Source organism: Crinia signifera, chromosome 2 (genome assembly GCF_055691185.1).
Source record: "Crinia signifera chromosome 2, ASM5569118v1, whole genome shotgun sequence".
Classification (NCBI taxonomy): Eukaryota; Metazoa; Chordata; class Amphibia; order Anura; family Myobatrachidae; genus Crinia; species Crinia signifera.
This window is the reverse complement of record NC_139218.1, coordinates 102,703,462-102,725,916: the sequence shown is the minus strand read 5'-3', so window position 1 is coordinate 102,725,916 and position 22,455 is coordinate 102,703,462. Positions and strand designations below refer to the sequence as shown.

The following is a 22,455-nucleotide window of genomic DNA, read 5'->3' as shown; positions in this document are numbered from 1 at the left end:
AGTCTAGAGACATTTTAAAATAGAATTATTTAGCAGATTATAATATTGGCATACACTAAGATGTTGGTCTTAAATATCAAACAGAATACTTAGCAATTAAAATAATGCACTAATATTACTATCGAAAATCTATTGGTAATTTTATCATTTCCCAAAATGCATTCAAAAATAAATCAGTGGATTGCAACTGTAAGCAATTCAGCTTTTACTATTTTGCTAATACCCATTTTAAAACAAATACGCTGCAAACAAAATTGTTTTAAATGCATCAGTCCTCATAAAAATAAATCACTTGTACAAGATTAAAAGTCAAATGCAAATACTCAATCAAAAACATTTTTCTCTACTAATCAACGTTCAAACTCAGAAACGTAAAGATATGTAGACCCATATTTACTCAAACACACACAACTACAGCACAAAATTGCCATAACGTATAGTGAAAACTGGAAACAACCACTCTGAATGAGCTCTCTCCTACCACTTTTTCTATTTCAAAAAGTGGCACAGTCATCAAAAGCAAGCAATATCCATAAGAAACAGAGTTGCCAACTGCCTTCATGCTGAGAAGAGAGCCCTTTAACTCATCATTGTGGTTGGTGAGTTTGGACACTTTCAAGCACATTTCTCCCATCATTGCCTATAGAAATGATCCCTGAAAGTATAGTCTTAATTCCCATTTGTTGATGGTTTAGCTAGACCATAAGAATCAGTATTTAAAGTAATGGAGACATTTTTGAAAGTGGGTAATCGTATTGTTACCCAATTTTCACAAACATAACCTGCTCCACAAATTGAATGATTAAAGTATACAAACTATAAATGGTTTGTTGTAAGTCTGGAGACATTTTAAAATAGAATTATTTAGCAGATTATAATATTGGCATACATAAAGATGTTGGTCTTAAATATCAAACAGAATACTTAGCAATTAAAATAATGCACTAATATTACTATCGAAAATCTATTGGTAATTTCATCATTTCCCACATTGCATTCAAAAATAAATCAGTGGCTTGCAACTGTAAGCAATTCAGCTGTTACTATTTTGCTAATACCCATTTTAAAACAAATATGCTACAAAAAAAATTGTTTTAAATGCATCAGTCCTCATAAAAATAAATCACTTGTACAAGATTAAAAGTCAAACGCAAATACTCAGTCAAAAACATTTTTCTCTACTAATCAACATTCAAATTCAGAAACGTAAAGATATGTAGACCCATATTTACTCAAACACACACAACTACAGCACAAAATTGCCATAACGTATAATGAAAACTGGAAACAACCACTCTGAATGAGCTCTCTCCTACCACTTTTTCTATTTCAAAAAGTGGCACAGTCATCAAAAGCAAGCAACATCCATAAGAAACAGAGTTGCCAACTGCCTTCATGCTGAGAAGAGAGCCCTTTAACTCATCATTGTGGTTGGTGAGTTTGGACACTTTCAAGCACATTTCTCCCATCATTGCCTATAGAAATGATCCCTGAAAGTATAGTCTTAATTCCCATTTGTTGATGGTTTAGCTAGACCATAAGAATCAGTATTTAAAGTAATGGAGACATTTTTGTACCATTTTTGAAAGTGGGTAATCGTATTGTTACCCAATTTTCACAATCATAACCTGCTCCACAAATTGAATGATTAAAGTATACAAACTATAAATGGTTTGTTGTAAGTCTAGAGACATTTTAAAATAGAATTATTTAGCAGATTATAATATTGGCATACATAAAGATGTTGGTCTTAAATATCAAACAGAATACTTAGCAATTAAAATAATGCACTAATATTACTATCGAAAATCTATTGGTAATTTCATCATTTCCCACATTGCATTCAAAAATAAATCAGTGGCTTGCAACTGTAAGCAATTCAGCTGTTACTATTTTGCTAATACCCATTTTAAAACAAATATGCTGCAAACAAAATTGTTTTAAATGCGACAGTCCTCATAAAAATAAATCACTTGTACAAGATTAAAAGTCAAATGCAAATACTCAATCAAAAACATTTTTCTCTACTAATCAACGTTCAAATTCAGAAACGTAAAGATATGTAGACCCATATTTACTCAAACACACACAACTACAGCACAAAATTGCCATAACGTACAGATGGCGCGGGTCTTATTATTGCCGCCTATGGCGATGTTTCCGACACACGCCATGGCGCATACATGTAGCGAATCGCCGTGGCGCTTCACGACGAGTGCAATATCACAGACCAACCACCAGATGTCACTTTTAAAAACCTCATTTGCGCATGCGTAAGATTTGTGCTTCAGCGCGTGCATGATGCGCAGGAATTACATGAACTTTATTATACGATGAGCACCTCTCTAATGCCGCTGGCACGAGCGTGATCCAGTCTCTTCAGCCGAGAGTGCATCATGCTGATGCGGACAGAGAGGAACTGCAATTTATTTGACTGCTGTGAACGGGAAGAATAAAAATGAGTGAGAAAAAAAAAAATAAACTAAAAAAATGAAACAGTGACTGAGTTTACCATTTGACGTACATGTACGTCATGGCCGGGAGGTACTTCAGTGACAGTTAGGAGATGTAGCCGCACAGACGCTAATGCGTAACACAGTTCTAAAGGTTGTACGACACGGACGCTATGCGTCTCAGTATACAGTACAGTATTGTTCTAAAGGCGGCCACAATATTGGAAACTTGGTCACAATATGGTTTTGCAGCATTACATTCACAGTATTGTGCGGTAAGTTACTGATGGGTAGATTTACAGTATGAAGCGGTGATAAGGGAGGAGAAGTGGAAAATGCCGTCCAATCAGCTCCTGACTGTTAAGCTACAGGCTGGGTGTAAATACTGTAGAATCAGTCATGGTAGTATAGTAGTCATTACACTGTACAGTTCTTGGCTGTAGTGTAGTGGTTATCTGCATGGTGTTTCACGCCGGAGACCCGTGTTCGATTACGGCGTTAAACCTTTAATATTATAGTATCAAATTTTACAGTTTTAACTAAGATATAATTATTGACAATATACTGTGTGATTAAAATATAATTATTTATATTTACAGTATAGTATTACATTTTACAGTATATTGTATAAGTAATGTATTACAGTATATAAAAACTACTGATAAACTACTGATAAACTACTGTACCCACTACTCAGCGGCGGGCGCACAGAATGGGACGCTGTTCCGCACAGGACGCACGGCGCATAGGACGCACGGCGCATAGGACGCACGGCGCATAGGACGCACGGCGCACACGCTATTGCAGTATACTGTAGGCGCCATTATCAGTATCGCTAGTACTGTACCTGGACCTGTTCAGTATGTCGGACACTGGCAGAGTCAGGAGGGCAAGGCCCTTTGGCAGAGGGGAGCTCCTCACCCTGGTGGCTTGGCGGGACAGGCTCCTGGTCTCTAATCGGGAGATTGTGGAGGCCTACCAGGGGGCCCGTCAAGCCATCAGGGTGAGGTTCCATAGAGACAGGCCAGTTAGGAGCCTCCAGAGGAGATGGTCCGACCTGGTCCGTCGGGACCCTCAACTGCTGGACTCCCTCAGGCAAAGTAAGTACTGTACATACCTGTACAATGTTGAGTGCTATTGTATACAGTATTTTTTACTTGTTGCCATGGGGGATTTTACAGTATACTGTACCTGTATTTTTTTTTAATGTGCTGATTGCTGTACAACTGTTCAGGTAGATTTTACAGAACTTGCTATTAGAATTAGAATTTAGAATTAGGGGGTGTGTCATTCTCCACCTGAAGGGTGTGTCTACAGTACTTCCATACAGTACACTACTGTACTGTACATGGAGATACTGTATTGTGTGTGGGGGGGGCGCTGACCTGGACAGAGAGGTTTTTTTGGACCGGGTCTGAGAGCGCCAGAGTCAGCTGTTCAGCAGTGGTATTGATACAGATTTGGGGGGAGCAGTATTAGACAGGTCCTTCTGAGCATTGTTCCGCTCTCCAACTCCAGGGCCTGGACCCCACTTCTTACATTCCCATTCCTGCAGCCACCAGACCTGGTTTCCAGCCCATGGTTGGGGTGATGTCAATATGTTAACCCCCGGAATCCATGGCAGATCATGTACTGTACAGTAAATTCTTTGCAATGAGCATGTTAATCCCTTCCAGAGTGTGCAACACCTGGAAGACCAGGTTCATCCCATGGCAACGAGCATGTTAACCCCCTAATATGCAATGAGCATTATAGTGTGTGTAGTAATGGGTAATGGACATTATGGAATGTGGTAAAATACTGTACATACTGTACTGTAATACAGTAGGTACAGTATTTTGGTGTACAGTATGGCATAATGTGTAGGACTAATGAGAGAGAGATGGAGATTGCTGCTACAGTACTGTGCAGTATTTCAGGGAGTCTCCTGCTGAAGAGGGAAGGCAACTACTGTATGCTGTACAGTACATGCTTGTTGCCATGGGTGATTTCCTACAGCATTGGTTTTCATGACATACTGTACAGTACTGTACAGTAAATTGTGGGCCCTTACAAATTTTTGATATGGGGCCTACAAATACTGTATCTGCAGTAATTACAGTATGCCTTACGCACTGTATTTCTTATTTTTCCAGGTATCAGCAGGATGACGCTGCGGGAGAGACATCACCGCCACTGTAAGTACAGTACAGTATACTGTATACAGTACAGAGCGGAACATTGCATATTGACTTTCAAACATGTGGGATACTGTACAGGACCACAGCATTTCATCCCTCCTGGAATGGGTCATTTTGGCAGGTACTGTACTGTACTGTACTGTTATGTACTGCACAGTACAGTATGTACTGTAGTGTTGATACAGTACCTTAACACATTGTACTTTATAGTACAGTATGTTTGTGTTAGAGAATATACAGTACTGTACAGCACAGTAGTTTTTTTGTGTGCTTTTCCGCAGTCCCAGTGGATGTCGCAGCTCCAGAAAGCCTCCCTGCCGCCACCCAGGAGGAGAGGGCCACCTCTGCCCCCACCCAGCTGGAGGAGGAGTCTCTGAGCGCGGTTGGTAAGTATTGTACAGTATAACACCAGGGCTCTCACCATCTGTACCGGAAAGTATTTTTGAACAGGCTCCAGCATGTACTGAGGCCCTTGTTCTTCTTCACTCTCTGACAAAATCCTTCTTGGATGGACAAACCCATGTGCACTGCAGGTGAGGCAGGTGTTACTGGACTTGCGCAGAGAGAATTACAGTATGTACTGTACAGTAGATTTGGGTGTGTCATTTTGCACTGCCTCGCCTGCTGTGCACATGGGTTTGTCCATCTACTGTGGGGAGGATTTTGTCAGAGAGTGAAGCAGAGTAAGGGCATCAGTTCCTGCTGGAGCCTGTTCAAAAATACCCCTGCTTGCACGATACAGCCTCTTTACAGTATTTTGTCCTTTTTTTTTTTTTACATTTGCAGCTCCAGAAAGCCTCCCTGCCGCCACCCAGGAGGAGAGGGCCACCTCTGCCCCCACCCAGCTGGAGGAGGAGTCTCTGAGCGCGGTTGGTAAGTATTGTACAGTATAACACCAGGGCTCTCACCATCTGTACCGGAAAGTATTTTTGAACAGGCTCCAGCATGTACTGAGGCCCTTGTTCTTCTTCACTCTCTGACAAAATCCTTCTTGGATGGACAAACCCATGTGCACTGCAGGTGAGGCAGGTGTTACTGGACTTGCGCAGAGAGAATTACAGTATGTACTGTACAGTAGATTTGGGTGTGTCATTTTGCACTGCCTCGCCTGCTGTGCACATGGGTTTGTCCATCTACTGTGGGGAGGATTTTGTCAGAGAGTGAAGCAGAGTAAGGGCATCAGTTCCTGCTGGAGCCTGTTCAAAAATACCCCTGCTTGCACGATACAGCCTCTTTACAGTATTTTGTCCTTTTTTTTTTTTTACATTTGCAGCTCCAGAAAGCCTCCCTGCCGCCACCCAGGAGGAGAGGGCCACCTCTGCCCCCACCCAGCTGGAGGAGGAGTCTCTGAGCGCGGTTGGTAAGTATTGTACAGTATAACACCAGGGCTCTCACCATCTGTACCGGAAAGTATTTTTGAACAGGCTCCAGCATGTACTGAGGCCCTTGTTCTTCTTCACTCTCTGACAAAATCCTTCTTGGATGGACAAACCCATGTGCACTGCAGGTGAGGCAGGTGTTACTGGACTTGCGCAGAGAGAATTACAGTATGTACTGTACAGTAGATTTGGGTGTGTCATTTTGCACTGCCTCGCCTGCTGTGCACATGGGTTTGTCCATCTACTGTGGGGAGGATTTTGTCAGAGAGTGAAGCAGAGTAAGGGCATCAGTTCCTGCTGGAGCCTGTTCAAAAATACCCCTGCTTGCACGATACAGCCTCTTTACAGTATTTTGTCCTTTTTTTTTTTGGTACTTATGTAGTATCTGGGCTGCCGATTTTTTGATTGTATGCCTTAAGTTAAGGCATACAATCAGATGCGATGCGATGCGATATCGCATCGCATCGCATCGCATGCGACCATCGGATGCGATGACCCGATTTTTCCATAGGAATCAATGTTAAAATGGACTGAGTCCATTTTAACATGGAATTCAATGGGAAAAAGGGGTCCTTTTCATACCCCTACTATCCAAGTGGGCATGGAGTTGGATATAAACCTGTGGCGAGCGCAGCGAGCCACCGAGCCCGAAGCGTGGCGAGCGAAGCGAGCCCCGCGAGGGGACGGTATTCTGTGTCCCCTCGCGGGGCTCGCTACGCTCGCCACGCTTCGGGCTCGGTGGCTCGCTACGCTCGCCACAGGTTTATATCCAACTCCATGCCCACTTGGATAGTAGGGGTATGAAAAGGACCCCTTTTTCCCATTGAATTCCATGTTAAAATGGACTCAGTCCATTTTAACATTGATTCCTATGGAAAAATCGGGTCATCGCATCGCATCGCATCGCATCCGATGGTCGCATGCGATGCGATGCGATGTACCCGATTTAGAAATCGGCAGCCCAGATACTACATAAGTACCTTTTTTTTTTACATTTGCAGCTCCAGAAAGCCTCCCTGCCGCCACCCAGGAGGAGAGGGCCACCTCTGCCCCCACCCAGCTGGAGGAGGAGTCTCTGAGCGCGGTTGGTAAGTATTGTACAGTATAACACCAGGGCTCTCACCATCTGTACCGGAAAGTATTTTTGAACAGGCTCCAGCATGTACTGAGGCCCTTGTTCTTCTTCACTCTCTGACAAAATCCTTCTTGGATGGACAAACCCATGTGCACTGCAGGTGAGGCAGGTGTTACTGGACTTGCGCAGAGAGAATTACAGTATGTACTGTACAGTAGATTTGGGTGTGTCATTTTGCACTGCCTCGCCTGCTGTGCACATGGGTTTGTCCATCTACTGTGGGGAGGATTTTGTCAGAGAGTGAAGCAGAGTAAGGGCATCAGTTCCTGCTGGAGCCTGTTCAAAAATACCCCTGCTTGCACGATACAGCCTCTTTACAGTATTTTGTCCTTTTTTTTTTTTTACATTTGCAGCTCCAGAAAGCCTCCCTGCCGCCACCCAGGAGGAGAGGGCCACCTCTGCCCCCACCCAGCTGGAGGAGGAGTCTCTGAGCGCGGTTGGTAAGTATTGTACAGTATAACACCAGGGCTCTCACCATCTGTACCGGAAAGTATTTTTGAACAGGCTCCAGCATGTACTGAGGCCCTTGTTCTTCTTCACTCTCTGACAAAATCCTTCTTGGATGGACAAACCCATGTGCACTGCAGGTGAGGCAGGTGTTACTGGACTTGCGCAGAGAGAATTACAGTATGTACTGTACAGTAGATTTGGGTGTGTCATTTTGCACTGCCTCGCCTGCTGTGCACATGGGTTTGTCCATCTACTGTGGGGAGGATTTTGTCAGAGAGTGAAGCAGAGTAAGGGCATCAGTTCCTGCTGGAGCCTGTTCAAAAATACCCCTGCTTGCACGATACAGCCTCTTTACAGTATTTTGTCCTTTTTTTTTTTTACATTTGCAGCTCCAGAAAGCCTCCCTGCCGCCACCCAGGAGGAGAGGGCCACCTCTGCCCCCACCCAGCTGGAGGAGGAGTCTCTGAGCGCGGTTGGTAAGTATTGTACAGTATAACACCAGGGCTCTCACCATCTGTACCGGAAAGTATTTTTGAACAGGCTCCAGCATGTACTGAGGCCCTTGTTCTTCTTCACTCTCTGACAAAATCCTTCTTGGATGGACAAACCCATGTGCACTGCAGGTGAGGCAGGTGTTACTGGACTTGCGCAGAGAGAATTACAGTATGTACTGTACAGTAGATTTGGGTGTGTCATTTTGCACTGCCTCGCCTGCTGTGCACATGGGTTTGTCCATCTACTGTGGGGAGGATTTTGTCAGAGAGTGAAGCAGAGTAAGGGCATCAGTTCCTGCTGGAGCCTGTTCAAAAATACCCCTGCTTGCACGATACAGCCTCTTTACAGTATTTTGTCCTTTTTTTTTTTGGTACTTATGTAGTATCTGGGCTGCCGATTTTTTGATTGTATGCCTTAAGTTAAGGCATACAATCAGATGCGATGCGATGCGATATCGCATCGCATCGCATCGCATCGCATCGCATGCGACCATCGGATGCGATGACCCGATTTTTCCATAGGAATCAATGTTAAAATGGACTGAGTCCATTTTAACATGGAATTCAATGGGAAAAAGGGGTCCTTTTCATACCCCTACTATCCAAGTGGGCATGGAGTTGGATATAAACCTGTGGCGAGCGCAGCGAGCCACCGAGCCCGAAGCGTGGCGAGCGAAGCGTGGCGAGCGAAGCGAGCCCCGCGAGGGGACGGTATTCTGTGTCCCCTCGCGGGGCTCGCTACGCTCGCCACGCTTCGGGCTCGGTGGCTCGCTACGCTCGCCACAGGTTTATATCCAACAGCTTTAATAACCTCCTCCACGCCCTAGTGGATGGTACTGTAGGGCATGAACCACCGCCTGTCGGCACATGTCGGCACCAAAAAAACCCCAAAAGAGCAATTCGACATAACCCCAGTCGACATTATGACAGTCGACATTTTTGAAATGTCGACATTAACCCATGTCGACATTTTTACACATTTGACATTGTGGTGTCGACATTTTGACATTCGACATTATGTCATTCGACATTATGACCGCATCCCGTACTGTGAAAGTGCGCCGTTGATATGGTCTGCTGCCCAGGGCCCACACAGACCATATCGACGGTGCTCTCTAGAGCCGCCAACCCCCCCTCCCTGTACCCCCCTCGGTACAGTACTGTGCTTACAGCGCCTGATGGCCTGAAGTCTCTCAGGATCCCTCCTGACCAGGTCACTCCAGCGCCGCTCTAAGGAGCGGATAGACCGCTGACGGCCAGTGTCCCTAAGGATAGCCCTGCGGGCCTTTCTGTAGGCCTTCATTTTCTCCTTGTTGCTGGAGAGAGTCCTGTCTCTCCAGCGCACAAGGTGCCTCAGCTCCCGGGTGCTGTACGGGCCCTCTCTGCGCTCCGCCATTGTACTGTACAATGCAGTGGCGCACAGCATACAGTACAATAAAGCACAGGCGACGCAAAATTTCGGCGCGGGGGTCCTAGACACATGACTTTCATCATGCGCCCAAAACTTTATTTAAAAGAGTTTGGAGATACTAAATCGCTAGGACATACTGTACTGTATAGTTTTATTAAATATCATTCTACAAAATACTGTACACACTGTATTCCAATAGAAAAAACCCTGAGGATGGCCCGCCAGCTCTGGAAGCACGTCTGGCACGGCCCGCCCCTTCGTGGATTCTTTGCTCTGCAGGAGATGTTGAAGTGTAATGACCTGTATTAGCCGACCCCCTCCACCCCTGGGGGGAGGGGAGGAGGCGCTTGACTTCATTACTCCTTGCAAGAGACAATACAGTATTGCAGCGTGTGAAACAGGGCTTTCTTAAACCAGTCACCCCCGGCAAACCTCGCACTGGACGCTTCAACTCATACAGTAACTCTTGGTCCTCGCGGAGGTTCAGTCGCATTAGCGGCTAAATCTCCCGAGTGTACTATCTAGATTCGGCCGCAGATGCGCCTGAACCTCCGTGAAGTCTGGTCTGTCAGGACTCGGCTTGTGAATCCTTCAGTACACATTTAGTGGTCTACGCTAGCTTTATTGATTACTGTGCATTTATAAATAAATAAATAAATAAATAAATAAATGAATGAATAAATAAATAAACATCAAAATTATCTTACAACCCCCTCCCCTCCGTAATCGAACTCGGGCCTCCTGCTTGGATTGCCGCGCAGCTAACCACTAGACTACTGCACGGTCATGTAACCCGTGGCAGGATGTGATGGCAAAACCAGTACCCCTGCAGCCTCTGAGACACCCCCCTGGCGAGAACCCCGAGGACGGCACGGCCCGCCCCTTCGTGGATTCTTTGCTCTGCAGGAGATGTTGAAGTGTAATGACCTGTATTAGCCGACCCCCTCCACCCCTGGGGGGAGGGGAGGAGGCGCTTGACTTCATTACTCCTTGCAAGAGACAATACAGTATTGCAGCGTGTGAAACAGGGCTTTCTTAAACCAGTCACCCCCGGCAAACCTCGCACTGGACGCTTCAACTCATACAGTAACTCTTGGTCCTCGCGGAGGTTCAGTCGCATTAGCAGCTAAATCTCCCGAGTGTACTATCTAGATTCGGCCGCAGATGCGCCTGAACCTCCGTGAAGTCTGGTCTGTCAGGACTCGGCTTGTGAATCCTTCAGTACACATTTAGTGGTCTACGCTAGCTTTATTGATTACTGTGCATTTATAAATAAATAAATAAATAAATAAATAAATAAATGAATGAATGAATAAATAAATAAACATCAAAATTATCTTACAACCCCCTCCCCTCCGTAATCGAACTCGGGCCTCCTGCTTGGATTGCCGCGCAGCTAACCACTAGACTACTGTACGGTCATGTAACCCGTGGCAGGATGTGATGGCAAAACCAGTACCCCTGCAGCCTCTGAGACGCCCCCCTGGCGAGAACCCCGAGGACGGCCCGCCAGCGTCTGATACCTGTAGTTCTTTCATGGATTGTCTGAGTTTGTCCTTTCATAGATTAGTGCTGTCATGTACTGTAGTACTGTACTTTATTTTAGCGCAAGTCGATACCGTCCAACTCTGGAAAGGCAGGAGGCACTTTGACTTCAGCGCCTCCTCCATTTGCTCACTTGTACTGTATTGTACGTTCACTAGTGTCTCATTTTAATTTACTTTACTGTACTGTACTGTACTTTATCATTTCCCACGAGCACCTCATTGCGCATGAGCGTCTAATCGCGCACGAGCTTCTCATACAGTATAGTAATACGGCGAATGGAGGAATCACTCCGACTGTATCTTGATGGAGCATTAGCCACCCAGTGGTGGCAGATTGTATTACATGGCGAGCAACCATGTCGCTTGGCGGACGCCAGCGCCATAAAAATATCGATGCGCCAGAACCTCCGCCATGGCGTCCAGGCGGCAATAATAAGGCCGGCGCTATCTGTATAGTGAAAACTGGAAACAATCACTCTGAATGAGCTCTCTCCTACCACTTTTTCTATTTCAAAAAGTGGCACAGTCATCAAAAGCAAGCAACATCCATAAGAAACAGAGTTGCCAACTGCCTTCAGGCTGAGAAGAGAGCCCTTTAACTCATCATTATGATTGGTGAGTTTGGACACTTTCAAGCACATTTCTCCCATCATTGCCTATAGAAATGATCCCTGAAAGTATAGTCTTAATTCCCATTTGTTGATGGTTTAGCTAGACCATAAGAATCAGTATTTAAAGTAATGGAGACATTTTTGTACCATTTTTTAAAGTGGGTAATCGTATTGTTACCCAATTTTCACAAACATAACCTGCTCCACAAATTGAATGATTAAATTATACAAACTATAAATGGTTTGTTGTAAGTCTAGAGACATTTTAAAATAGAATTATTTAGCAGATTATAATATTGGCATACACTAAGATGTTGGTCTTAAATATCAAACAGAATACTTAGCAATTAAAATAATGCACTAATATTACTATCGAAAATCTATTGGTAATTTTATCATTTCCCAAAATGCATTCAAAAATAAATCAGTGGATTGCAAGGGATGCGGTTAATTTCCCGGCGGTCGGGATCCCGGCGGTCGGAATCCCGACACTGGAATCCCGACCGCCGAAATCCCGAAACTTTCTCCCTCCGTGGGTGTCCACGACACCCATAGAGGGAGAATATAATAGCGTGCCGAGCGTAGCGAGGCACCGGGCCCGCTGCGTGGCGAGCGCAGCGAGCCCGCAAGGGGGGGCGATCCATGTCCCCCCCTTGTCGGGATTTCGGCGGTCGGGATTCCAGTGTCGGGATTCCGACCGCCGGGATCCCGACCGCCGGGATATCATATCGGATCCGATTGCAACTGTAAGCAATTCAGCTTTTACTATTTTGCTAATACCCATTTTAAAACAAATACGCTGCAAACAAAATTGTTTTAAATGCATCAGTCCTCATAAAAATAAATCACTTGTACAAGATTAAAAGTCAAATGCAAATACTCAATCAAAAACATTTTTCTCTACTAATCAACGTTCAAATTCAGAAACGTAAAGATATGTAGACCCATATTTACTCAAACACACACAACTACAGCACAAAATTGCCATAACGTATAGTGAAAACTGGAAACAACCACTCTGAATGAGCTCTCTCCTACCACTTTTTCTATTTCAAAAAGTGGCACAGTCATCAAAAGCAAGCAACATCCATAAGAAACAGAGTTGCCAACTGCCTTCATGCTGAGAAGAGAGCCCTTTAACTCATCATTGTGGTTGGTGAGTTTGGACACTTTCAAGCACATTTCTCCCATCATTGCCTATAGAAATGATCCCTGAAAGTATAGTCTTAATTCCCATTTGTTGATGGTTTAGCTAGACCATAAGAATCAGTATTTAAAGTAATGGAGACATTTTTGTACCATTTTTGAAAGTGGGTAATCGTATTGTTACCCAATTTTCACAAACATAACCTGCTCCACAAATTGAATGATTAAAGTATACAAACTATAAATGGTTTGTTGTAAGTCTGGAGACATTTTAAAATAGAATTATTTAGCAGATTATAATATTGGCATACATAAAGATGTTGGTCTTAAATATCAAACAGAATACTTAGCAATTAAAATAATGCACTAATATTACTATCGAAAATCTATTGGTAATTTCATCATTTCCCACATTGCATTCAAAAATAAATCAGTGGCTTGCAACTGTAAGCAATTCAGCTGTTACTATTTTGCTAATACCCATTTTAAAACAAATATGCTACAAAAAAAATTGTTTTAAATGCATCAGTCCTCATAAAAATAAATCACTTGTACAAGATTAAAAGTCAAACGCAAATACTCAGTCAAAAACATTTTTCTCTACTAATCAACGTTCAAATTCAGAAACGTAAAGATATGTAGACCCATATTTACTCAAACACACACAACTACAGCACAAAATTGCCATAACGTATAATGAAAACTGGAAACAACCACTCTGAATGAGCTCTCTCCTACCACTTTTTCTATTTCAAAAAGTGGCACAGTCATCAAAAGCAAGCAACATCCATAAGAAACAGAGTTGCCAACTGCCTTCATGCTGAGAAGAGAGCCCTTTAACTCATCATTGTGGTTGGTGAGTTTGGACACTTTCAAGCACATTTCTCCCATCATTGCCTATAGAAATGATCCCTGAAAGTATAGTCTTAATTCCCATTTGTTGATGGTTTAGCTAGACCATAAGAATCAGTATTTAAAGTAATGGAGACATTTTTGTACCATTTTTGAAAGTGGGTAATCGTATTGTTACCCAATTTTCACAATCATAACCTGCTCCACAAATTGAATGATTAAAGTATACAAACTATAAATGGTTTGTTGTAAGTCTAGAGACATTTTAAAATAGAATTATTTAGCAGATTATAATATTGGCATACATAAAGATGTTGGTCTTAAATATCAAACAGAATACTTAGCAATTAAAATAATGCACTAATATTACTATCGAAAATCTATTGGTAATTTCATCATTTCCCACATTGCATTCAAAAATAAATCAGTGGCTTGCAACTGTAAGCAATTCAGCTGTTACTATTTTGCTAATACCCATTTTAAAACAAATATGCTACAAAAAAATTGTTTTAAATGCATCAGTCCTCATAAAAATAAATCACTTGTACAAGATTAAAAGTCAAACGCAAATACTCAGTCAAAAACATTTTTCTCTACTAATCAACGTTCAAATTCAGAAACGTAAAGATATGTAGACCCATATTTACTCAAACACACACAACTACAGCACAAAATTGCCATAACGTATAATGAAAACTGGAAACAACCACTCTGAATGAGCTCTCTCCTACCACTTTTTCTATTTCAAAAAGTGGCACAGTCATCAAAAGCAAGCAACATCCATAAGAAACAGAGTTGCCAACTGCCTTCATGCTGAGAAGAGAGCCCTTTAACTCATCATTGTGGTTGGTGAGTTTGGACACTTTCAAGCACATTTCTCCCATCATTGCCTATAGAAATGATCCCTGAAAGTATAGTCTTAATTCCCATTTGTTGATGGTTTAGCTAGACCATAAGAATCAGTATTTAAAGTAATGGAGACATTTTTGTACCATTTTTGAAAGTGGGTAATCGTATTGTTACCCAATTTTCACAATCATAACCTGCTCCACAAATTGAATGATTAAAGTATACAAACTATAAATGGTTTGTTGTAAGTCTAGAGACATTTTAAAATAGAATTATTTAGCAGATTATAATATTGGCATACATAAAGATGTTGGTCTTAAATATCAAACAGAATACTTAGCAATTAAAATAATGCACTAATATTACTATCGAAAATCTATTGGTAATTTCATCATTTCCCACATTGCATTCAAAAATAAATCAGTGGCTTGCAACTGTAAGCAATTCAGCTGTTACTATTTTGCTAATACCCATTTTAAAACAAATACGCTGCAAACAAAATTGTTTTAAATGCATCAGTCCTCATAAAAATAAATCACTTGTACAAGATTAAAAGTCAAACGCAAATACTCATTCAAAAACATTTTTCTCTACTAATCAACGTTCAAATTCAGAAATGTAAAGATATGTAGACCCATATTTATTTAAACACACACAACTACAGCACAAAATTGCCATAACGTATAGTGAAAACTGGAAACAACCACTCTGAATGAGCTCTCTCCTACCACTTTTTCTATTTCAAAAAGTGGCACAGTCATCAAAAGCAAGCAACATCCATAAGAAACAGAGTTGCCAACTGCCTTCATGCTGAGAAGAAAGCCCTTTAACTCATCATTGTGGTTGGTGAGTTTGGACACTTTCAAGCACATTTCTCCCATCATTGCCTATAGAAATGATCCCAGAAAGTATAGTCTTAATTCCCATTTGTTGATGGTTTAGCTAGACCATAAGAATCAGTATTTAAAGTAATGGAGACATTTTTGTACCATTTTTGAAAGTGGGTAATCGTATTGTTACCCAATTTTCACAAACATAACCTGCTCCACAAATTGAATGATTAAAGTATACAAACTATAAATGGTTTGTTGTAAGTCTAGAGACATTTTAAAATATAATTATTTAGCAGATTATAATATTGGCATACACTAAGATGTTGGTCTTAAATATCAAACAGAATACTTAGCAATTAAAATAATGCACTAATATTACTATCGAAAATCTATTGGTAATTTCATCATTTCCCACATTGCATTCAAAAATAAATCAGTGGCTTGCAACTGTAAGCAATTCAGCTGTTACTATTTTGCTAATACCCATTTTAAAACAAATATGCTGCAAACAAAATTGTTTTAAATGCGACAGTCCTCATAAAAATAAATCACTTGTACAAGATTAAAAGTCAAATGCAAATACTCAATCAAAAACATTTTTCTCTACTAATCAACGTTCAAATTCAGAAACGTAAAGATATGTAGACCCATATTTACTCAAACACACACAACTACAGCACAAAATTGCCATAACGTATAGTGAAAACTGGAAACAATCACTCTGAATGAGCTCTCTCCTACCACTTTTTCTATTTCAAAAAGTGGCACAGTCATCAAAAGCAAGCAACATCCATAAGAAACAGAGTCGCCAACTGCCTTCAGGCTGAGAAGAGAGCCCTTTAACTCATCATTATGGTTGGTGAGTTTGGACACTTTCAAGCACATTTCTCCCATCATTGCCTATAGAAATGATCCCTGAAAGTATAGTCTTAATTCCCATTTGTTGATGGTTTAGCTAGACCATAAGAATCAGTATTTAAAGTAATGGAGACATTTTTGTACCATTTTTTAAAGTGGGTAATCGTATTGTTACCCAATTTTCACAAACATAACCTGCTCCACAAATTGAATGATTAAAGTATACAAACTATAAATGGTTTGTTGTAAGTCTAGAGACATTTTAAAATAGAATTATTTAGCAGATTATAATATTGGCATACACTAAGATGTTGGTCTTAAATATCAAACAGAATACTTAGCAATTAAAATAATGGACTAATATTACTATCGAAAATCTATTGGTAATTTTATCATTTCCCAAAATGCATTCAAAAATAAATCAGTGGATTGCAACTGTAAGCAATTCAGCTTTTACTATTTTGCTAATACCCATTTTAAAACAAATACGCTGCAAACAAAATTGTTTTAAATGCATCAGTCCTCATAAAAATAAATCACTTGTACAAGATTAAAAGTCAAATGCAAATACTCAATCAAAAACATTTTTCTCTACTAATCAACGTTCAAATTCAGAAACGTAAAGATATGTAGACCCATATTTACTCAAACACACACAACTACAGCACAAAATTGCCATAACGTATAGTGAAAACTGGAAACAACCACTCTGAATGAGCTCTCTCCTTCCACTTTTTCTATTTCAAAAAGTGGCACAGTCATCAAAAGCAAGCAACATCCGTAAGAAACAGAGTTGCCAACTGCCTTCATGCTGAGAAGAGAGCCCTTTAACTCATCATTGTGGTTGGTGAGTTTGGACACTTTCAAGCACATTTCTCCCATCATTGCCTATAGAAATGATCCCTGAAAGTATAGTCTTAATTCCCATTTGTTGATGGTTTAGCTAGACCATAAGAATCAGTATTTAAAGTAATGGAGACATTTTTGTACCATTTTTGAAAGTGGGTAATCGTATTGTTACCCAATTTTCACAAACATAACCTGCTCCACAAATTGAATGATTAAAGTATACAAACTATAAATGGTTTGTTGTAAGTCTGGAGACATTTTAAAATAGAATTATTTAGCAGATTATAATATTGGCATACATAAAGATGTTGGTCTTAAATATCAAACAGAATACTTAGCAATTAAAATAATGCACTAATATTACTATCGAAAATCTATTGGTAATTTCATCATTTCCCACATTGCATTCAAAAATAAATCAGTGGCTTGCAACTGTAAGCAATTCAGCTGTTACTATTTTGCTAATACCCATTTTAAAACAAATATGCTACAAAAAAAATTGTTTTAAATGCATCAGTCCTCATAAAAATAAATCACTTGTACAAGATTAAAAGTCAAACGCAAATACTCAGTCAAAAACATTTTTCTCTACTAATCAACGTTCAAATTCAGAAACGTAAAGATATGTAGACCCATATTTACTCAAACACACACAACTACAGCACAAAATTGCCATAACGTATAATGAAAACTGGAAACAACCACTCTGAATGAGCTCTCTCCTACCACTTTTTCTATTTCAAAAAGTGGCACAGTCATCAAAAGCAAGCAACATCCATAAGAAACAGAGTTGCCAACTGCCTTCATGCTGAGAAGAGAGCCCTTTAACTCATCATTGTGGTTGGTGAGTTTGGACACTTTCAAGCACATTTCTCCCATCATTGCTTATAGAAATGATCCCTGAAAGTATAGTCTTAATTCCCATTTGTTGATGGTTTAGCTAGACCATAAGAATCAGTATTTAAAGTAATGGAGACATTTTTGTACCATTTTTGAAAGTGGGTAATCGTATTGTTACCCAATTTTCACAATCATAACCTGCTCCACAAATTGAATGATTAAAGTATACAAACTATAAATGGTTTGTTGTAAGTCTAGAGACATTTTAAAATAGAATTATTTAGCAGATTATAATATTGGCATACATAAAGATGTTGGTCTTAAATATCAAACAGAATACTTAGCAATTAAAATAATGCACTAATATTACTATCGAAAATCTATTGGTAATTTCATCATTTCCCACATTGCATTCAAAAATAAATCAGTGGCTTGCAACTGTAAGCAATTCAGCTGTTACTATTTTGCTAATACCCATTTAAAACAAATATGCTACAAAAAAAAATGTTTTAAATGCATCAGTCCTCATAAAAATAAATCACTTGTACAAGATTAAAAGTCAAACGCAAATACTCAGTCAAAAACATTTTTCTCTACTAATCAACGTTCAAATTCAGAAACGTAAAGATATGTAGACCCATATTTACTCAAACACACACAACTACAGCACAAAATTGCCATAACGTATAATGAAAACTGGAAACAACCACTCTGAATGAGCTCTCTCCTACCACTTTTTCTATTTCAAAAAGTGGCACAGTCATCAAAAGCAAGCAACATCCATAAGAAACAGAGTTGCCAACTGCCTTCATGCTGAGAAGAGAGCCCTTTAACTCATCATTGTGGTTGGTGAGTTTGGACACTTTCAAGCACATTTCTCCCATCATTGCCTATAGAAATGATCCCTGAAAGTATAGTCTTAATTCCCATTTGTTGATGGTTTAGCTAGACCATAAGAATCAGTATTTAAAGTAATGGAGACATTTTTGTACCATTTTTGAAAGTGGGTAATCGTATTGTTACCCAATTTTCACAATCATAACCTGCTCCACAAATTGAATGATTAAAGTATACAAACTATAAATGGTTTGTTGTAAGTCTAGAGACATTTTAAAATAGAATTATTTAGCAGATTATAATATTGGCATACATAAAGATGTTGGTCTTAAATATCAAACAGAATACTTAGCAATTAAAATAATGCACTAATATTACTATCGAAAATCTATTGGTAATTTCATCATTTCCCACATTGCATTCAAAAATAAATCAGTGGCTTGCAACTGTAAGCAATTCAGCTGTTACTATTTTGCTAATACCCATTTTAAAACAAATATGCTACAAAAAAAATTGTTTTAAATGCATCAGTCCTCATAAAAATAAATCACTTGTACAAGATTAAAAGTCAAACGCAAATACTCAGTCAAAAACATTTTTCTCTACTAATCAACGTTCAAATTCAGAAACGTAAAGATATGTAGACCCATATTTACTCAAACACACACAACTACAGCACAAAATTGCCATAACGTATAATAAAAACTGGAAACAACCACTTTTTCTATTTCAAAAAGTGGCACAGTCATCAAAAGCAAGCAACATCCATAAGAAACAGAGTTGCCAACTGCCTTCATGCTGAGAAGAGAGCCCTTTAACTCATCATTGTGGTTGGTGAGTTTGGACACTTTCAAGCACATTTCTCCCATCATTGCCTATAGAAATGATCCCTGAAAGTATAGTCTTAATTCCCATTTGTTGATGGTTTAGCTAGACCATAAGAATCAGTATTTAAAGTAATGGAGACATTTTTGTACCATTTTTGAAAGTGGGTAATCGTATTGTTACCCAATTTTCACAATCATAACCTGCTCCACAAATTGAATGATTAAAGTATACAAACTATAAATGGTTTGTTGTAAGTCTAGAGACATTTTAAAATAGAATTATTTAGCAGATTATAATATTGGCATACATAAAGATGTTGGTCTTAAATATCAAACAGAATACTTAGCAATTAAAATAATGCACTAATATTACTATCGAAAATCTATTGGTAATTTCATCATTTCCCACATTGCATTCAAAAATAAATCAGTGGCTTGCAACTGTAAGCAATTCAGCTGTTACTATTTTGCTAATACCCATTTTAAAACAAATATGCTACAAAAAAAATTGTTTTAAATGCATCAGTCCTCATAAAAATAAATCACTTGTACAAGATTAAAAGTCAAACGCAAATACTCAGTCAAAAACATTTTTCTCTACTAATCAACGTTCAAATTCAGAAACGTAAAGATATGTAGACCCATATTTACTCAAACACACACAACTACAGCACAAAATTGCCATAACGTATAATGAAAACTGGAAACAACCACTCTGAATGAGCTCTCTCCTACCACTTTTTCTATTTCAAAAAGTGGCACAGTCATCAAAAGCAAGCAACATCCATAAGAAACAGAGTTGCCAACTGCCTTCATGCTGAGAAGAGAGCCCTTTAACTCATCATTGTGGTTGGTGAGTTTGGACACTTTCAAGCACATTTCTCCCATCATTGCCTATAGAAATGATCCCTGAAAGTATAGTCTTAATTCCCATTTGTTGATGGTTTAGCTAGACCATAAGAATCAGTATTTAAAGTAATGGAGACATTTTTGTACCATTTTTGAAAGTGGGTAATCGTATTGTTACCCAATTTTCACAAACATAACCTGCTCCACAAATTGAATGATTAAAGTATACAAACTATAAATGGTTTGTTGTAAGTCTGGAGACATTTTAAAATAGAATTATTTAGCAGATTATAATATTGGCATACATAAAGATGTTGGTCTTAAATATCAAACAGAATACTTAGCAATTAAAATAATGCACTAATATTACTATCGAAAATCTATTGGTAATTTCATCATTTCCCACATTGCATTCAAAAATAAATCAGTGGCTTGCAACTGTAAGCAATTCAGCTGTTACTATTTTGCTAATACCCATTTAAAACAAATATGCTACAAAAAAAAATGTTTTAAATGCATCAGTCCTCATAAAAATAAATCACTTGTACAAGATTAAAAGTCAAACGCAAATACTCAGTCAAAAACATTTTTCTCTACTAATCAACGTTCAAATTCAGAAACGTAAAGATATGTAGACCCATATTTACTCAAACACACACAACTACAGCACAAAATTGCCATAACGTATAATGAAAACTGGAAACAACCACTCTGAATGAGCTCTCTCCTACCACTTTTTCTATTTCAAAAAGTGGCACAGTCATCAAAAGCAAGCAACATCCATAAGAAACAGAGTTGCCAACTGCCTTCATGCTGAGAAGAGAGCCCTTTAACTCATCATTGTGGTTGGTGAGTTTGGACACTTTCAAGCACATTTCTCCCATCATTGCCTATAGAAATGATCCCTGAAAGTATAGTCTTAATTCCCATTTGTTGATGGTTTAGCTAGACCATAAGAATCAGTATTTAAAGTAATGGAGACATTTTTGTACCATTTTTGAAAGTGGGTAATCGTATTGTTACCCAATTTTCACAATCATAACCTGCTCCACAAATTGAATGATTAAAGTATACAAACTATAAATGGTTTGTTGTAAGTCTAGAGACATTTTAAAATAGAATTATTTAGCAGATTATAATATTGGCATACATAAAGATGTTGGTCTTAAATATCAAACAGAATACTTAGCAATTAAAATAATGCACTAATATTACTATCGAAAATCTATTGGTAATTTCATCATTTCCCACATTGCATTCAAAAATAAATCAGTGGCTTGCAACTGTAAGCAATTCAGCTGTTACTATTTTGCTAATACCCATTTTAAAACAAATATGCTACAAAAAAAATTGTTTTAAATGCATCAGTCCTCATAAAAATAAATCACTTGTACAAGATTAAAAGTCAAACGCAAATACTCAGTCAAAAACATTTTTCTCTACTAATCAACGTTCAAATTCAGAAACGTAAAGATATGTAGACCCATATTTACTCAAACACACACAACTACAGCACAAAATTGCCATAACGTATAATGAAAACTGGAAACAACCACTTTTTCTATTTCAAAAAGTGGCACAGTCATCAAAAGCAAGCAACATCCATAAGAAACAGAGTTGCCAACTGCCTTCATGCTGAGAAGAGAGCCCTTTAACTCATCATTGTGGTTGGTGAGTTTGGACACTTTCAAGCACATTTCTCCCATCATTGCCTATAGAAATGATCCCTGAAAGTATAGTCTTAATTCCCATTTGTTGATGGTTTAGCTAGACCATAAGAATCAGTATTTAAAGTAATGGAGACATTTTTGTACCATTTTTGAAAGTGGGTAATCGTATTGTTACCCAATTTTCACAATTATAACCTGCTCCACAAATTGAATGATTAAAGTATACAAACTATAAATGGTTTGTTGTAAGTCTAGAGACATTTTAAAATAGAATTATTTAGCAGATTATAATATTGGCATACATAAAGATGTTGGTCTTAAATATCAAACAGAATACTTAGCAATTAAAATAATGCACTAATATTACTATCGAAAATCTATTGGT

At 39.2% G+C, this 22,455-nt stretch overlaps 13 non-coding genes and 2 pseudogenes across 13 annotated transcripts; all 15 read right to left on the bottom strand.

The window, feature by feature from the left end:
- Positions 1 to 455: 455 nt before the first annotated feature.
- LOC146061158 (small nucleolar RNA U3) lies at positions 456 to 671 on the bottom strand. The gene has a single exon (XR_014470700.1). It is a non-coding gene; the product is annotated as a small nucleolar RNA U3 (small nucleolar RNA).
- A 619-nt stretch (positions 672 to 1,290) lies between these two features.
- Positions 1,291 to 1,506, bottom strand: LOC146060988 (small nucleolar RNA U3). The gene has a single exon (XR_014470552.1). It is a non-coding gene; the product is annotated as a small nucleolar RNA U3 (small nucleolar RNA).
- Positions 1,507 to 11,520: 10,014 nt separating this feature from the next.
- Positions 11,521 to 11,736, bottom strand: LOC146061344 (small nucleolar RNA U3). Its single transcript, XR_014470861.1, has one exon. It is a non-coding gene; the product is annotated as a small nucleolar RNA U3 (small nucleolar RNA).
- Positions 11,737 to 12,672: 936 nt separating this feature from the next.
- On the bottom strand, positions 12,673 to 12,888 carry LOC146060987 (small nucleolar RNA U3). The gene has a single exon (XR_014470551.1). It is a non-coding gene; the product is annotated as a small nucleolar RNA U3 (small nucleolar RNA).
- A 630-nt stretch (positions 12,889 to 13,518) lies between these two features.
- LOC146060986 (small nucleolar RNA U3) lies at positions 13,519 to 13,734 on the bottom strand. The gene has a single exon (XR_014470550.1). It is a non-coding gene; the product is annotated as a small nucleolar RNA U3 (small nucleolar RNA).
- A 629-nt stretch (positions 13,735 to 14,363) lies between these two features.
- LOC146060985 (small nucleolar RNA U3) lies at positions 14,364 to 14,579 on the bottom strand. Its single transcript, XR_014470549.1, has one exon. It is a non-coding gene; the product is annotated as a small nucleolar RNA U3 (small nucleolar RNA).
- A 630-nt stretch (positions 14,580 to 15,209) lies between these two features.
- On the bottom strand, positions 15,210 to 15,425 carry LOC146061188 (small nucleolar RNA U3). The gene has a single exon (XR_014470726.1). It is a non-coding gene; the product is annotated as a small nucleolar RNA U3 (small nucleolar RNA).
- Positions 15,426 to 16,055: 630 nt separating this feature from the next.
- LOC146061388 (small nucleolar RNA U3) lies at positions 16,056 to 16,271 on the bottom strand. Its single transcript, XR_014470900.1, has one exon. It is a non-coding gene; the product is annotated as a small nucleolar RNA U3 (small nucleolar RNA).
- Positions 16,272 to 16,901: 630 nt separating this feature from the next.
- Positions 16,902 to 17,117, bottom strand: LOC146060931 (small nucleolar RNA U3). Its single transcript, XR_014470501.1, has one exon. It is a non-coding gene; the product is annotated as a small nucleolar RNA U3 (small nucleolar RNA).
- Positions 17,118 to 17,747: 630 nt separating this feature from the next.
- Positions 17,748 to 17,963, bottom strand: LOC146061295 (small nucleolar RNA U3). The gene has a single exon (XR_014470818.1). It is a non-coding gene; the product is annotated as a small nucleolar RNA U3 (small nucleolar RNA).
- Positions 17,964 to 18,592: 629 nt separating this feature from the next.
- LOC146060984 (small nucleolar RNA U3) lies at positions 18,593 to 18,808 on the bottom strand. The gene has a single exon (XR_014470548.1). It is a non-coding gene; the product is annotated as a small nucleolar RNA U3 (small nucleolar RNA).
- Positions 18,809 to 19,438: 630 nt separating this feature from the next.
- LOC146061434 (small nucleolar RNA U3) lies at positions 19,439 to 19,630 on the bottom strand (annotated as a pseudogene).
- A 630-nt stretch (positions 19,631 to 20,260) lies between these two features.
- Positions 20,261 to 20,476, bottom strand: LOC146060982 (small nucleolar RNA U3). The gene has a single exon (XR_014470546.1). It is a non-coding gene; the product is annotated as a small nucleolar RNA U3 (small nucleolar RNA).
- A 629-nt stretch (positions 20,477 to 21,105) lies between these two features.
- Positions 21,106 to 21,321, bottom strand: LOC146060981 (small nucleolar RNA U3). The gene has a single exon (XR_014470545.1). It is a non-coding gene; the product is annotated as a small nucleolar RNA U3 (small nucleolar RNA).
- Positions 21,322 to 21,951: 630 nt separating this feature from the next.
- Positions 21,952 to 22,143, bottom strand: LOC146061433 (small nucleolar RNA U3; annotated as a pseudogene).
- Between the last annotated feature and the right edge of the window lie 312 nt (positions 22,144 to 22,455).